The sequence below is a fragment of the Peromyscus eremicus genome, chromosome X, assembly GCF_949786415.1.
Source record: "Peromyscus eremicus chromosome X, PerEre_H2_v1, whole genome shotgun sequence".
Lineage (NCBI taxonomy): Eukaryota > Metazoa > Chordata > Mammalia > Rodentia > Cricetidae > Peromyscus > Peromyscus eremicus.
In genome coordinates this window covers 63,249,309-63,264,497 of record NC_081439.1, presented here as the reverse complement: position 1 = coordinate 63,264,497, position 15,189 = coordinate 63,249,309, and positions in this window count along the sequence as shown.

Genomic DNA, 15,189 nt, shown 5'->3' with positions numbered 1-15,189 from the left:
ATAATGTATGACCTCATTAAAGCAAAAGTATATTCATTTTGCATTGCACATTCTCTTATAATCATGCAGAGCCAACTAACACTACTTAAAACACCTATGCTCAGACTTAAGACTATTTTATGTTATGAATTACATAGCATTTATTGAATGTAAATTTTTGGTCTCATAAAAATGCAATGGTTAACTTAAAGAAAACAAAAAGTTTTATACACACACACATACATATATATATATATATATATATATATACACATATACATACATGCATATACATATGTATTGCATACATATATGCAGACACATATATACATGCATACATATACATGCATAGACATGCATAAATACATGCATGCACATGTATACATGTATATACACTTATACATTCACATGCATATATGCATGCAAATATATATACATATATTCACACACATATAGATGTAAATGCAAATATACATATTCTCACTCCCATTCAGCCTGTAAGTATCAAATCTTTAGATTCCACTGTGTTAAAAAGTTCGACTGCAAAACTCGGAATATGAGTTGCTAACATTTCTTTTCATTTTGACAGTACAGAGGACTGAAAACAGAGCTTCAAATATGCTAGGCAAGTGTTCTACCCTTGAGCTATATAGCTTTACTGCTGTATTTCATAGAAAAGAGATTGATAAATTTTGGTTTGGAATTAAGAGAAACTTTTCAACATTTACTGAAATGACCCTAAACTTATTTCTGCCATTTTATACTATGCATTTATACAAGCTGATATTCTTAGTTTTAAAGATTATAGGATCAAAATATCAACCTACTCTAAAAATTAATGCTCACTAAGTCCTCTAGTTGTTAAATATGTATCCACAATTTATTTCTTCATGTAAAAATAAACAAGCATATCCCTCTCATTAGTATGCAAACTAGCATTTATGAATAATAAATGGTAAAATCATAATATATGTAATATAAAAATAGATTTTATGTCCATGGTGACAAACTTTTCTCTTTAATACTTTAACTTAATATCCTTGGCAATGCCCTCTGCTAAAATATCAGAAGATTCAACAACATTATCATGACTATTATAAAATTGTTATTTATAGGGAACTGTAAACAAACATCAATTTTGTTAAACATCTTCTTTGGTTTTAGGATGGGGATACAGAATATTTTAGTGATATATTGCCCAGGGAAAATATAAATAAGAAGAAAAACAATTTAATTTTTTATTACCTTGGTGTGAGAGATGTAGGTCATTTCATTATGTGCAAAGAGAAAATGATTCTTTTAAAAACAAAATCACTACACTAAGAGTTAGAACATTTTCTATTTTTATTAAGTATGGCCTTAACAATCAGTCTCTTAGCTTAAATGTTCACTGCTTTAACACAGTTGAACAATACTGAGATTCAGTTCCTGATGTTTGTGTTGGCAATATATATTATCATATTTTAAAAATATCAATTCTGGCATTTTATGAAAAAGATAAAAATCAAATGAGGGCAATGTATTCCTTTTGATGTTTATTAATTCATAAATGTAATATATGATGGGTTTTTTTCTGAGTCTTTGTATTTCCTTACTATTTGGTAGTAACTAATCTAACTTTAGATTTTGTCTTATACTAAGTACCTAGTCTGAGCTTTCAAGAAAATTCATGGACATTTCAATTTTCACTAGCTGAATGAGGACATTTTGAATTCTCTTTTAAAAGACATCTGATTATTAAATAACTTAATGCTTATTTTTTAATCTAAAATTTTTATAAATCTTAGTCCTAAAAGTACAGCTTAGATATCTGCAAGCTGTGTGCTAAGTGTTCTTGTTTTCCATTTGATAGCCCAGGACATTCATTAATAATGTAAAGAAATAGCAACATCAATGTTGCTTTTGTTTCTTTTTAAACTAATTTGTGTGTCACTTTAGAGATATATTTTAAATGTTGGGGTAGTGCGATGTTAGAACTCGTTATCTGCCTTCTGTTTTGTTCATAGCTTAGATTTGTTCCTGTGGTCAAATCTGTCCACTCCAAGCTGGTGGGGCACATGCTCATTCAAAACCAGTTCAAATGATCATCTTTTTGTGCTTGTTCTCAATATTGCCAAAGTGTTATGGGAAATTAAAATGACAAAAGTAGAAAAAATAAAATTATCAAAAACTAAAGTAAAAAAGAAAAAGAAAAGTAGTTTTTCAAAAACAGTTTCTCCTACCCTGCCACCATAAATTCAACTCCCAATCCCCTCATAAAAAAACCTCATCAATAGTCCTGAAGAAGCTCATAACATTGGTATTCCTTTCTTAGCAGGTTGGTTTAAAGGCATTAGAATCCCAAAGTGACAAAAGTACAAAGCTTGTGGGAGTGATCAACTAATATCTGATTTGACTTAAGACACAATCCAGGAGATGAAATTCACACCAGACACTGCTTGGGTGACCAAGACTCTGAGACTAGAGAGCCCAGACACCTGGGGTAAAACCAGGAAAATAGTAAAAAAAAAAAAAAAAAATCAGTCCTCATGATACTCATAGGAGTTACACTGCTATACTCACAGATCAGTGCCTTGACAAGACATCATCAGAGAAGTTTCCTCCTACAGCAGATGAGAACAAATACAGAAAAGCCACAACAATACTATATGCAAGGAGTAGAGAAACCTTGGAATATTCATTTCTAAATGGGATGTCTCCATCAAATCCTTCCCCTTAGTGCTCAGAGAATCCTGCAGAAACTAAGGCAGAAAGAAGATAGAGGACACCAAGGAAATAAGGCCTTCTAAATCAACAGGACCATTGCACACATAAGCTCACAGAGACTGTGGTAGCATACGTAAGGCCTGCACAGGTCTGCACCAGGTGGAGTCCTAGACCTGAAAGGAGTAGACACATCCCTCCATCCCTATCCCAGAAGCATTCTCCAATTGATAACCACTTGCAAATGAAAATATAGTTTTCTCTAAGACAGTCTCACTGGAGAAAGAAACTACTCTTAAGAGTATGTCACATGCCCAGCTGCAGATGGCCAACAGAAAACTAACGCAATGGCATCTTGAAGGTTCCTTGTCTCATAATGTCATGTCAAGACTTTTTCTTTTTCTTTTCTTTTTTTCTTTACTCTTTTTTTTTTTTTTTTTTTTTTTTTTTTTTTTTGGTTTTTCGAGACAGGGTTTCTCTGTGTAGCTTTGCGCCTTTCCTGGAACTCACTTGGTAGTCCAGGCTGGCCTCGAACTCACAGAGATCTGCCTGGCTCTGCCTCCCGAGTGCTGGGATTAAAGGCGTGCGCCACCACCGCCCGGCTTCTTTACTCTTTTTAAATTATCTTTTTATTTTTTATTTTTATTGCCTATTTTATTTTTAAATTTTTACTTGTTTCTTTCTTTCTTTCTGTTTTTTTTTTTTTTTACCCTACAGGTAAAAAAAATTTGTATATTTGTATATACAATATAGCTTCCAGTTTTGTGCTTTTATGGGATTCCTGAATGTGTGGAACAAGTGGATCTCTATAGATATATGTTTCTTATGCATTTTCTTGAAATCTTTTCCTTCTGTATTTTGTTGCTATTGTTTTGTCCTATTCTAATGTGTTTGTTTATATTATATTATACTATACTATATTATATCTATTATGTTATTGTCCCTTAGAAGCCTATTTGTTTACTAATGAGAGACAGAAAAAGGGCAGATCAGGATGAGAGTAGAGGTTAGATGGGGAAGAACTGGGAAAGAAACTGTAAACAGGATCTATTATATGAGAAAAAAATCTATTTTCAATAAAAGAAAAAAAGGAAGGAAGAAAAGATATAAATGGGAAATGAAGACATCCAAGTATCTGTATTTATATATGCTATGGTCCTACATATGGGAGGCTATTGTCCACCAAAGCGGCAAAATATAAAATAAACACCCCCAAATCAGTAGCTTTCCCATATTTGAATAACAAACATTCTGAGAAAGAAATTGTTGAAACAGTCCCATTCACAAATGCAGAGGGGAAATTACCTTGGAGTAAACATAAGCAAAGAAGGAAAACACTTCCATTATGAATACAGTGAAGATAAATATAGAAGTTATGAGTACAAGACAGGGTACTTGGGGAAGATGAGAGGAGTTAGATAGGGAGGAGAGTAGAAAGAATGTAAATACAATAAACTTGTGCAAAATCTTCAAATCATATTTTAAAACAAAAAACATACAAAAAACAAAGACTTGAATAGACATATCTCAAAGGCAGACATATAAATGATCAATAATTTTGTAGCCAGTATCACTCTAATACAAAAACTATATAAAGATATAACAAAAGAATACTACAGACAAATGTCCCTGATGAAAGTAGATTCAACATTTGCTCAATAAAGTACTGTGCATTAGTTTGAATTTCTACTGTGATAAAGGGACACCATAACCACAGCAACGCTTATAAAAGAATATTTAATTAGGGCTAGCTTATACTTCAAAGGTATAAAACATTGTCATCATGGTGAGAAGCATGGTGGCAAGCAGGCATACATGGTGCTGGAGATGTAGCTGAAAGCTTTCCATCCAGATATGAAAGCAGCAGGAAGAGACTGTGAGACACACTGGGCCTAGCTTGAGCATCTGAAGCCTCAAAGCCCAACCCCAATGGCATACTTCTTCCAACAGTGCCACACCTATTCCAGCAATGACACACTTCCTAATAGTGCCACTCCCTGTGAGCCTATAGGGAGCCATTTTCATTCAAATCACCACATTCTACTCCCTGGCTGCCATAGGTCTTTAGCCATATCATAATGCAGAAATGCATTAAGTCCAACTTTAAAAGTCACCATAGTCTATAACAGTCTCAAAGTCCAAAGTCTCTTCTGAGACTCATAGTAATCTCTTAACTATAATCCCCTATAAAGTCAAAATTGAAAAAAAAGGCAGACCACATACTTCCAGCATATAACGGCACAGGATATACATTACCATTCCATAAGGGAGAAAAAGGAAGATAATGAGGAAATATTGGACCAAAGAAAGACTGAAAACCACCTGGACAAACTCCAAACTCTGCAGCTCCATGTCTGATGTCAAAATGCTCTTCAGATCTCCAACTCCTTTTGTTGTGCCCAGATCGCAACCCCCCGAGAGACCACCGAAGACAAGCATGCCGGAATGTAAAAGCAAGGTTTAATTTGGGATATCCAGAAGAGCAATACAAGCCTAGGCAGACTTCGTCCAATACATCCAACACAGTGGAGGCTGGAGGAAGTGCTCACCTCTCTGCAAGCTCAGTTTTTAAAGGCAAAAAACACAAGGTTACATCATTTAGGGGTGCTAGTACGGGTACAATTCTGTTTGGCTCGCTTCTAGGGACTTTCTAGAATTCATGGCTTAATCTTATTTCTAAGGGGGTGATTGCCTGCCACCATTTCTCATTGGCTGCCCTCAGGTGGGGACATTTTTATGATCAGTTACCCTGAAAACCAGGGTTGGAACATTCTTTGGTCAAACAGTTACCTAGGGAACCAGGGAGAGGGCATTCCATAGTCCAGCAGTCATTACCTCATGAGTACCTTGTGACTCTGTACTTTTACACTTCCTGGTTTCTGGAATCTGGACTGACTGGTTTCAGTAACTTGTAGCCTATTCTAGTAACTCATGGCCTTTACCTAAAAGGAGAAATCTTAGGCCTTAGTTTTAGGGTGAAAGCATTTTGGTCTTATTTCTAAGATGGTTCATTTTGGTCTCACTCTTTTAGCTTTGTTGACAGCAACACACCCCTTTCTCTTGGGCTGGTTCCCTGTTAGCAGCTATTCTCAGCAGGTATCCCACAACTCTGACATCTCTAACATCTTAGGTTCTCTAAAACAATCCAGGTTCCACCTTCACAGCTTGACACAATGGCCTCTCTAGGCCTCCATTCAGGGACACACCTGAAACATACCTGGCCTCAGCAGCTTTCCTTAGTCATGAACAGAGATTCTATAACCCTTTCTTTTGTCCTTGACTCTAAAGCCAGAACTACACAGCCAAAGCTGCCAAGTTCTGCTGCTTGCTGGGGCTAAATCTGCTCGTTGTTCTATTATTCTTCAGCAGCTTTCTGTTTTCAGTGGTTTTCTTCGCTACCTAAGCTTGGTTGTCCTGGAACTCACTCATAGATCAGGCTGGCCTCTAACTCTGAAATCTACCAGTCTCTGTCTTCTCAGTGCTGGAATCAAAGGTATGTGCTACCATGCCCTTTGCTTTAATTCCTCTTCAAAAGTTGGAAGTTTAGCTGGGTGGGATTGTACCCTGAGGTCACCACCTCATTTATTCCATTGAACATCAGACCAGTTCATCTCTTTAAACACAGGATTTAGCTCCATTCCACTTCCTGATGTTCCTTTTCATCTTTTTTCCTTCTTTTTTTATTAAGAAAATGTTTTCATTTATTTTACACACCAATTAAAGATCTCCCTCTTCCCTCCTCCCACCCACCCCCCAGCCTCCCCTCCCAATCCATCCCCTACTCCCTCCCACAAGAAGGCAAGGCCTCCCATGTGGAGGCACATTCAGTAGAGGCAAGTTCAAGCCCTTACCCCTGCCTCAAGGCTACACCAGGTGTCCCATCATAGGTAGTGGGCTCCACAAAGCCCCCTCATGCACCAGGGGTGGATTCTGATCCTACCACCAGGGGCCCCCCCAAGCAGATCAAGCTACACACCTGCCGCGCCATGCAGAGGGCTTAGTCCAGTCCCATGCAGGCTCCACAGCCATTGATCCAACTTTTATGAGTTCCCTCTAGTTTGGTTTGGTTGTCCCTGCATGTTTCCCCATCGTGATCCTGATGCACTTGCTCATAGAATCCCTCTTCTCTCTCTTTGACTGGACTCCTGGAGCTTTGTCTAGTGACTAGCTATGGATCTCTGCATCTGCTTTCATCAGTCATTGGAGAAAAGTTCTGTGATGATAGCTAGGGTATTCACCAGTCTGATCTCTGGGGCAAGCCAGTTCAGTTCAGGTACCCTTTCCACTGTTACTAGTAGCCCAGGCTGGGGTCATTTTTGGGGATTCCTGGCAACTTCCCTAGCACTGGGTTTTTCTCTATCCCCATGATATCTCTCTCTATCACGATATCTGTTTCATTGCATTCCCTCTCCCTCCCTGTTCCAGTTCAACCATTCCATTCCCTTATGCTCTCATCCCCTATCCCTACCTTCCATTGCTCACCCCTCATCCTCAATTTACTCATGGAGATATTGTCTATTTCCCCTTCCCATGGCGATCCATGCATCCCTCTTTGGGTCTTCCTTGTTAGTTAGCTTCTCTGGAGTTGTAGGTGGTTGTCTGATTACCCTTTATATCTAGTATTCACCTATGAGTAGGTACATACCATGTTTGTCCTTCTGAGTCTGGGTTACCTCACTCAGGATAATATTTTTCTAGTTTCATCTATTTGCCTGCAAATTTCATGATGTCATTGTTTTTCTCTGCTGAGTAGTACTCCATTGTGGGAGTGCAAACTGGTACAGCCACTTTGGAAATCCGTATGGCAGTTTCTCAGAAAATTGGGAATCAATCTACCTCAAGACCCAGCTATATCACTCTTGGGCATATACCCAAGGAATACTCAATCATACCACAAGGACACTTGCTCAACTATGTTCAAAGCAGCATTATTTGTAATATCCAGAACCTGGAAACAACTTACATGCCCCTCAACTGAAGAATGGATTAAGGAAATGTACATATACACAATGGCGTATTACTCAGCAGAGAAAACAATGACATCCTTTCCTTCTTGAACTGCATGTTTTGTAATTTTCCATGCTCAGATTGCTCGTTTTCATTATAGATCTTCAAAAGAGTGAACACTAATAACCTCATAACAGTGTCAATACTAGGCTGTTTTTGAAATCTTCTCTGCCAGCACAACTAATCCAAAACTCTTCAATTTATTCTCAGGCAGACTTTTCAGACATTGGCAAAAACAGCCACATTCTTCTCTAAAATATCATACAAGAACAGCCTCCAGGCCACATACTAAAATTCTTCTCCTCTTAAACCTCTTGAGGCAGGTCCCCACAGTTCAAATCACCCTTTGCACCATGATCTTCCATGTTCCTAGTAGTATGGCCCATTAAAGCCCACTTATGGCATTCAACTACTTTTTGAATCCAAAGGCCATATTCCTCCAAACAAAAACATGGTTAGGCCTATCACAACAATATCCCAGTACCTGGTACCAACTTTTGTCTTAGTGTTTCTATTGTTTCAAGGGATACCATGACCACAGCAACTCTTATAAAGGAAAATATTTAACTAAGGCTACCTTACAGTTCAAAGGTTTAGTCCATTGTCATCATGATGGGAAGCATGGCAGCATGCAGGAATACATGGTACTAGAGAGATAGCTGAGAGTTCTACATCTGGATCCAAAGGCAGCAGGAAGACACTGTGAGCTACACTGGTCCTAACTTGAGCATATGAAGTTTCAAAGCCCACCCTTAGTGACACACTTCTTCTAACCATGCCACACCTACTCCAGAAATGCCATACCTCCTAATAGTGACAGTTGCTGCTTGCCTATGGGGCTTTTTCTTTCAAACCACCACAACATGAATACAGACATACATGAAAAAGATTATCCACCATGACCAAGTTAGCTTTATCCCTGTGATACAGGGATACTTCAAACTACACAAGTCAATAAATGTAAATAAATGACATAAATGGATGTAAGGACAAAGAACATATAATAATATCAATAGATACAGGAATGGTCTTTGATTAAATCCAACTTGCCTTTATGATAAAAGTCCTGTAGAGAGTAGGACTAGAGGGAGCATACCTCAATAATAAAAAACTGTATTTGAGAAACCCACAGCCAACATCTTCCTAAATGAAGAAAAAAATTGAGTCATTCCCACTGAAGTCAGTCCTTTTCAATATTGTTCTTGAAACACTTGCTGAAGCAATAAGACAAAAGGAGAAAATTAAAGGGATACAAATAACAAAGAAGAAGTTAAACCATCTGTATTTGTAGATGATATGATCTTATATATGAGATCCCAAAATTCTATCACAAAACTTCTCTTCTGGAAATCATAAACAAATTCAGCAACATGACAGGATATAGAACTAACATGCACAAATTAATAGCTTTTCTATGCACCATCAACAAAAATACAGAGAAAGAGATCATGAACATACTCCCATTCACAAAAGCCATGGAGAAAATAAAATATAGAGAGATAAAAAAGGAGATAAAAAACCTCTATAATGAAAATTTTAAATTTCTGTAGAAAGAGAAAAACACTGGAAATGAAAAGAAATTCCATGCTCTTGATTCATAAAATTAATTTTTTGAGACTATTCTAACATCCACAGATTCAATGATATCTCAATCAAAAGTCCCATATCATTCTTTACAGAAATAAAAAATCCTAAAATTAATATGTAATCATAAAAGACCACAGTTGATCAAAATAATCCTGAAAACAAGAACAATCCTAGACGGGTTACCATAGTAATAAAAACAATGGGTACTGGCATAAAAACAGACCTGTAGACCAGTGGAAGAAAAATTAAAGACCCAAATATTAACATGCATAACTAAAGCCATCTAATATTCAACAAAGAAGACAAAAGCATGCACTGGAGAAAATATATCACCTTCAACAAATGGTTCTGAGAAAAGTGGATGCCTACAGGTACAAGAATGCAATTAGGCTCATATCTATCACATTGTACAAAAGCTAATACTAAATGGATCAAAGACCTAAATGTGAAACCTGAAACTGCTAGAATAAATCTTAGACAGTACCTTCACAAGACACAGATGTAGGAGACTTTCAAAATAGACCCCATTTCCCCAGGAATTAAAACCAACAATTTACAAATGAGACCTTGCAATACTTAAAAGTGCAAAGCTAAAGAAGCAATCAATTGAGTGAAGAGTATGCCCAAATAGAAAAGTGTATTTGCCAGCTATATATCTAACAGAGGATAAATATCCAGAATATATAAAGAATTCATAAAACAGAGTCAAAAAATGTAAATGACTTACCCAAAAATGGGCCTGGGACAAGAACTGGGAGTTCATTAAAGAATAAATACAAATGGCTAACAAATCTCTCAAAAATGTTAATTACCACTAACAATTAGTGGCATGCAAATCAAAACAATGCTGATGCTTCATTTTACCAAGTCAGAATGGCAAAGATCAACACACATTTGGCCAAAAAATGGTAGAGAGGATGTGGGGAAAAGAGAACCCTCATGCACTGTTGGTGGGATTGCAAACTGATCCAGCTACTCTGGAAACCAGTGTACAAAACACCCAAGAAGCTAAAATTAAATCCACCATATGATGTATTGCATATGCTCAAAGGAATGGACATCTGACTCCATAGATACTTTCTCAATTATTTTCGTCACTGCTCTATTCAAAATAGCTAGTTGTCCTTCAACTGAGGAGTGAATAATTAAAATGTGGAAAATATCCCTATGGAAAATAGTATTCAGTTGTAAGCAAAAATGAAATAATAAAATTTGCAGATAAATGGATGACAATTAAAAAGATAATATTGAGTGAGGTAACTCAGACCAAGAGAGACTACATTGCATGTTCTCTTTATCTGGTGATCCTAGTTCCAAATCTTCAGATAGAAGTATACAACCTGTAATAACTGCAGAAATCAGAAAAGTAAAATGGGACCATGGTGGGGTGAACAATAGAGAGGGACATGAAAAGGAGGGAGATAAATGCAGCGGGAGGGAGGAGGGCAAAATAACAGCAAGAATGTCTGAAAAAGGCATAAGGCATATTACACTCTACATAAAATCACACATAGTACATGTAAGTTTGTGTATGCATGTATAGCTTCAACAAACTTATCTGGGCTGAGAATGCTTCCTTCAAAGGGCCATAGACTGACTATCAACAACAATCACAAAACCTAGTCCCAATTGAACACAAGTCCTTAAACTAAGGCTCAGGGTTCATTGTGGAAAAGAAGAAACTGTAGGAGGCAGAGGAACAGGAAGTTTGCCATGAGATTGTCTCTTAGAAATGTGGAGAGTCTATGCTCATGAAGTTTCATCAACATAGCTGCCTACAAGACCTGAAAGATGATGACACCAAAGGACATACTAACATAAAAAGTTATGTGAAACAGAAATATGAAAGGACCTGAACCTGAGACAAAGAACTATGTGCAACTGAGGGATGCTCACAGTGTGAGAAATGGGTCTTCCTCAGGAAAGAGCCCCTTAGATGCTTATTGTGGTGGTTTGAATAAAAATACACCCTCAAGTGATTATAGGTTTCAATACTTGTTCACCAGAAAGTGACATTATGTGAAAAGATTAGGAGGTATGGCCTTGTTGGAGGGAGTATGTCACTGTGGGTGGGCTTCGAGGTTGCAAAAAGTCCATTCTAAACCCAGAGTGTCTCTTTTTCTGCTACCTGCCAATCTGGATATAGAACTCTTAGCTACTTCTCCAGCACCATGTCTGCCTGCCTGCTGCCATGCTTCCCACCATGATGATAATGTACTAAACTTCTGAAACTATAGGCAAGCCCCAATTAAATGCTTTCTTTTATAAGAGTTGCAGTGGTCATGGTATCTCTTCACAGCAAGAGAACACTGACTAAGACAGTTATCCGATACCAAGTAGTCAGCCATGAGATAATATACATACAGATAAATTTATATAGACTAACTAGGTTTATTTTACGTATAATGTGTGTGTGTGTGTGTGTGTGTGTGTGTGTGTGTGTGTGTGTGTGTGTGTGTAAAAGGTTACGAATTTGAGAAAGAGCCAGGGGGATGCATGGGAAGGGTTAGAGGGAGGCACACAAATGAGACAAAGATTTGATTTTATTATAATTTCAAAAAAATAAAAATAGTTGTAAAAACTGTCTTGAGGTTTTATCTTAGCTCAGTCAAATGACTAATATTAAGAAGAAAAAAGACAACAAGTGATAGTGAGGATATAAGAAATAGAGAACTCTAACATATATATAGTTGTTGGGTATGCAAATTGCTGTAGCCACTATGGAAATCATCATGGGAGTTCCTCAGAAACTTAGAAATACACATACCATGTGGCTGATTTATACCACTTCTGGACATATTACCCAAAGGACCCTATTTTCTGCTATAGAGATAGTGCTTATCATGTTCATAGTTGCTCTAGTCACAATAGCTAGGTCATAGAAATAGACTAGATGATCACACACTGATGGATAATGTAGATGTACCCTCAAAAAGGAACAGATTAGAAAGATATCCCCAGGAGTTAAATAGTATAATTTATATCTTGATGGTAAGCAAAAGCTGTCTAAGTGGACATAAAACCAATGCAATAGGAGGTAACTCATGGCTCGTACTATACAATTAGCCAACTACCTGTGCTGGTGAAACCATGGAACTAAGAGGAAACTCTTCTACTGCCAACTTAAAATTTAAAAAAATATATAAACTTTAACTGTATCCTTATGCCCACAGATAAGTGTAGCTCTCACCCCTCATCAAAGAAGCTCCTTGTTGCTGTTAATCAATACAATTCATTTCTTGATTCTTTGATAATTTCATATCATGTACCTGAAATCCCTCTCATTTCCCAATCCTTCCATGCCCGCCCTCCACCCTTGTAGCCTAAAAATAAAATAAATAATAAAAATAATTTCAAAGGAAGAAGCCACTCCACTTCTCTGTCTTTTATGCCCCTCGATCACACATTCATTTGTCATAGTAGCCTTGGTATCTGCAGTGTGTCACACAGTCTACCCTTTTGCCCAAATAGCTTTACTTGCAAATGTTCATGGCAATGAGTTGTTAGTCTGGTTTAAGGCCTCTCGCTGCTGGTATATCACCCATATTGGACCATCACTGAAATGTCTTTTGGATATCCTGCTGTTACCCAGAGTCATGGAGATCCTGCAGCTATGGTTTCACATTCCATGGGACTAGTACCTTCAGGTGCTCTAGCAGATTATAGATGAGGAGGTGGTGGGGTGGGCCATTTCAAAGCCCTGGATGTGGGCCTGGGTGGTGGTTGAGCTGGTCAGTCCAGGCTTCCACCAGGACTGCCCCTCTCAGGTGAGGGTCAGGGCTGGCTCTCCCACATCCACACCATCAGGGCCAGCTCTCCTGTGAGCATGATGATGGGTGGGACCAGATCTCCTGTGTAGGAGGCCAGAACTCCCTTATGGAAGCCTGCAAGGAGGGGCAGTTCTCCCAGGGCCACTGAGGGTCAAGGTCATCTCTCCCATGTCCATGCCACTGGGGCCAGTTCTCCTAGAAGGGGGGCAGCTGTCCTGCTCAGGCAGTCAGTAAGGAATGGGAGCAGCTCTCAGGTGCCCAGGCCACCTGTGCCACCTCTCCCACGGCCCCAGTAGTAACACACACCAAGACATCAACACAAAACCCAGCTGCAGTAGGACCACAGACTCAGACATGGCCCTCAACTGCAGCTAATGCCAAGACATCACCATGGTCTCGAGTGATAGTGCAGACCACTTAAATCACTGTAGCTCCAGCAACAGCATGGCCCTCAGAAACCAACATGGCCTCAGTGGGTCTAGATCCCAGGAATCCTCATGGCTTTCTGTGGTAACATGGGCCACAGACACCATCACAGACCACAGCTAAGTTAGGACCATGAACTCAGACACTACAGCTCAGGCCCAAATGTCACCATGGCCCTGAGTGGCCGAGCAGGCCCGTCAGATCAGCATGGTCCCAGTGACAATGTGGCCCTTGAACATCAATGTGGCCTCAGGTGACATCCATTACCTGGATGTCCACACAGTTTTTGGTGATAACACAGACACCATCACAGACCCCCACGAACTCAGACATGGACCTTTACTGCAGCTCAGGCCCTGATGTCACCATGGCCTCGTGTGTAAGAGCAGGCCATCCATATTAGTATGGACTCCTGGTGGCAGCATGGCTCTTGGACATTGTGGTGGTTTGAAAGAAAATGGCCCACAAGTGCAAAACAGTCATATTTAAAAAGAAAAGCTTAACAGGAAAAGGGAGACTTTGTTATCTAATAATAGGTAACATAAAGTTTATAATGGAATATTGAAAGGTCTCTCATTAAGATTTTAAAGGAGTGCACAAGGATGGGCTAGACCTGTAGCAGGCTGGTAGGGTGTTTATCCAACATTTTCTAGGATGTGAGTTTGATATCCAACATGAAAAGAAACAAGAGGAAAGAAAAGGAAGAGGAAAGAGAGGAGAAATAAACCATTATTATTAATTCTCTACAATATTGTAATGAAGATGCTATCAAGTGAAATATAATAAGAAAAAGAAATAAGTGCAATTAAAGCAAAACTTCATAGGCAAATGCAATTTTGATCATAAGCTATCCTATTATATTTACAACAATATTCTCAAAGTGACCAAGAAATGATGCATCTATCTTCACAGTAGCATTTTCATTCTTTGCTACATCTTCAAGCTGAGTACAGTCAATGAATATAAAATTAATTGGCATTTTGTACAACCTTAGTCTTCATCACTGGCAATAGAAAACAGACGAAATGAAATGCATTTTATTGTCACCACATTAACAATTATTATCAGCCACATTATCATCAATTTATTTCATCATGACAAGATAAAATGATATTATATGTTCTTTTCCTTCATCCTATAGACATTTAATGAAATCAAAAGAAGTTAAACATTATCGTGTTCTTCTCTTAAATCTAAGTTTTACATTCAAAGCTAAATAGTAGCAATAATTTTTTTTAACGTAAAGGACTTAAGATAACTTAAATGCATTCCCTGGAAATCTTCCTTAACTACACTGCTCTGACAATTTCATAAATATGAATAATAGGTAAGTGGATTCTGGCTGCTATGTAAAGCTAAAGGCTAAATCCAGGCTTAATATCCTTTTGATAAGGTAACTGCACCAAATGATAAAGGTTATTCATATATATAAGCTTGATAAAACTTGAGCACTCACTGGAACTGGTGATTTGAGCCTTTTATCAAAGATTTTTAATACAAATAGTATGAAATGCATAGAGTGAGGCAGACCAAATTGGAATCATGAAAACTCATAATTTTAAAATTTTCAACTATCTCTGCAGTGTCATTTCTCTATTAATTTTAATAATTTTCCATTTCTTCTGATTCTTTTGCTTCCTTTCTCCCTAGGTCTTGCATTCCATTCTTGCTTAAATACACATATTTTCCTGCTACCATATATTTATTCATATTGTTC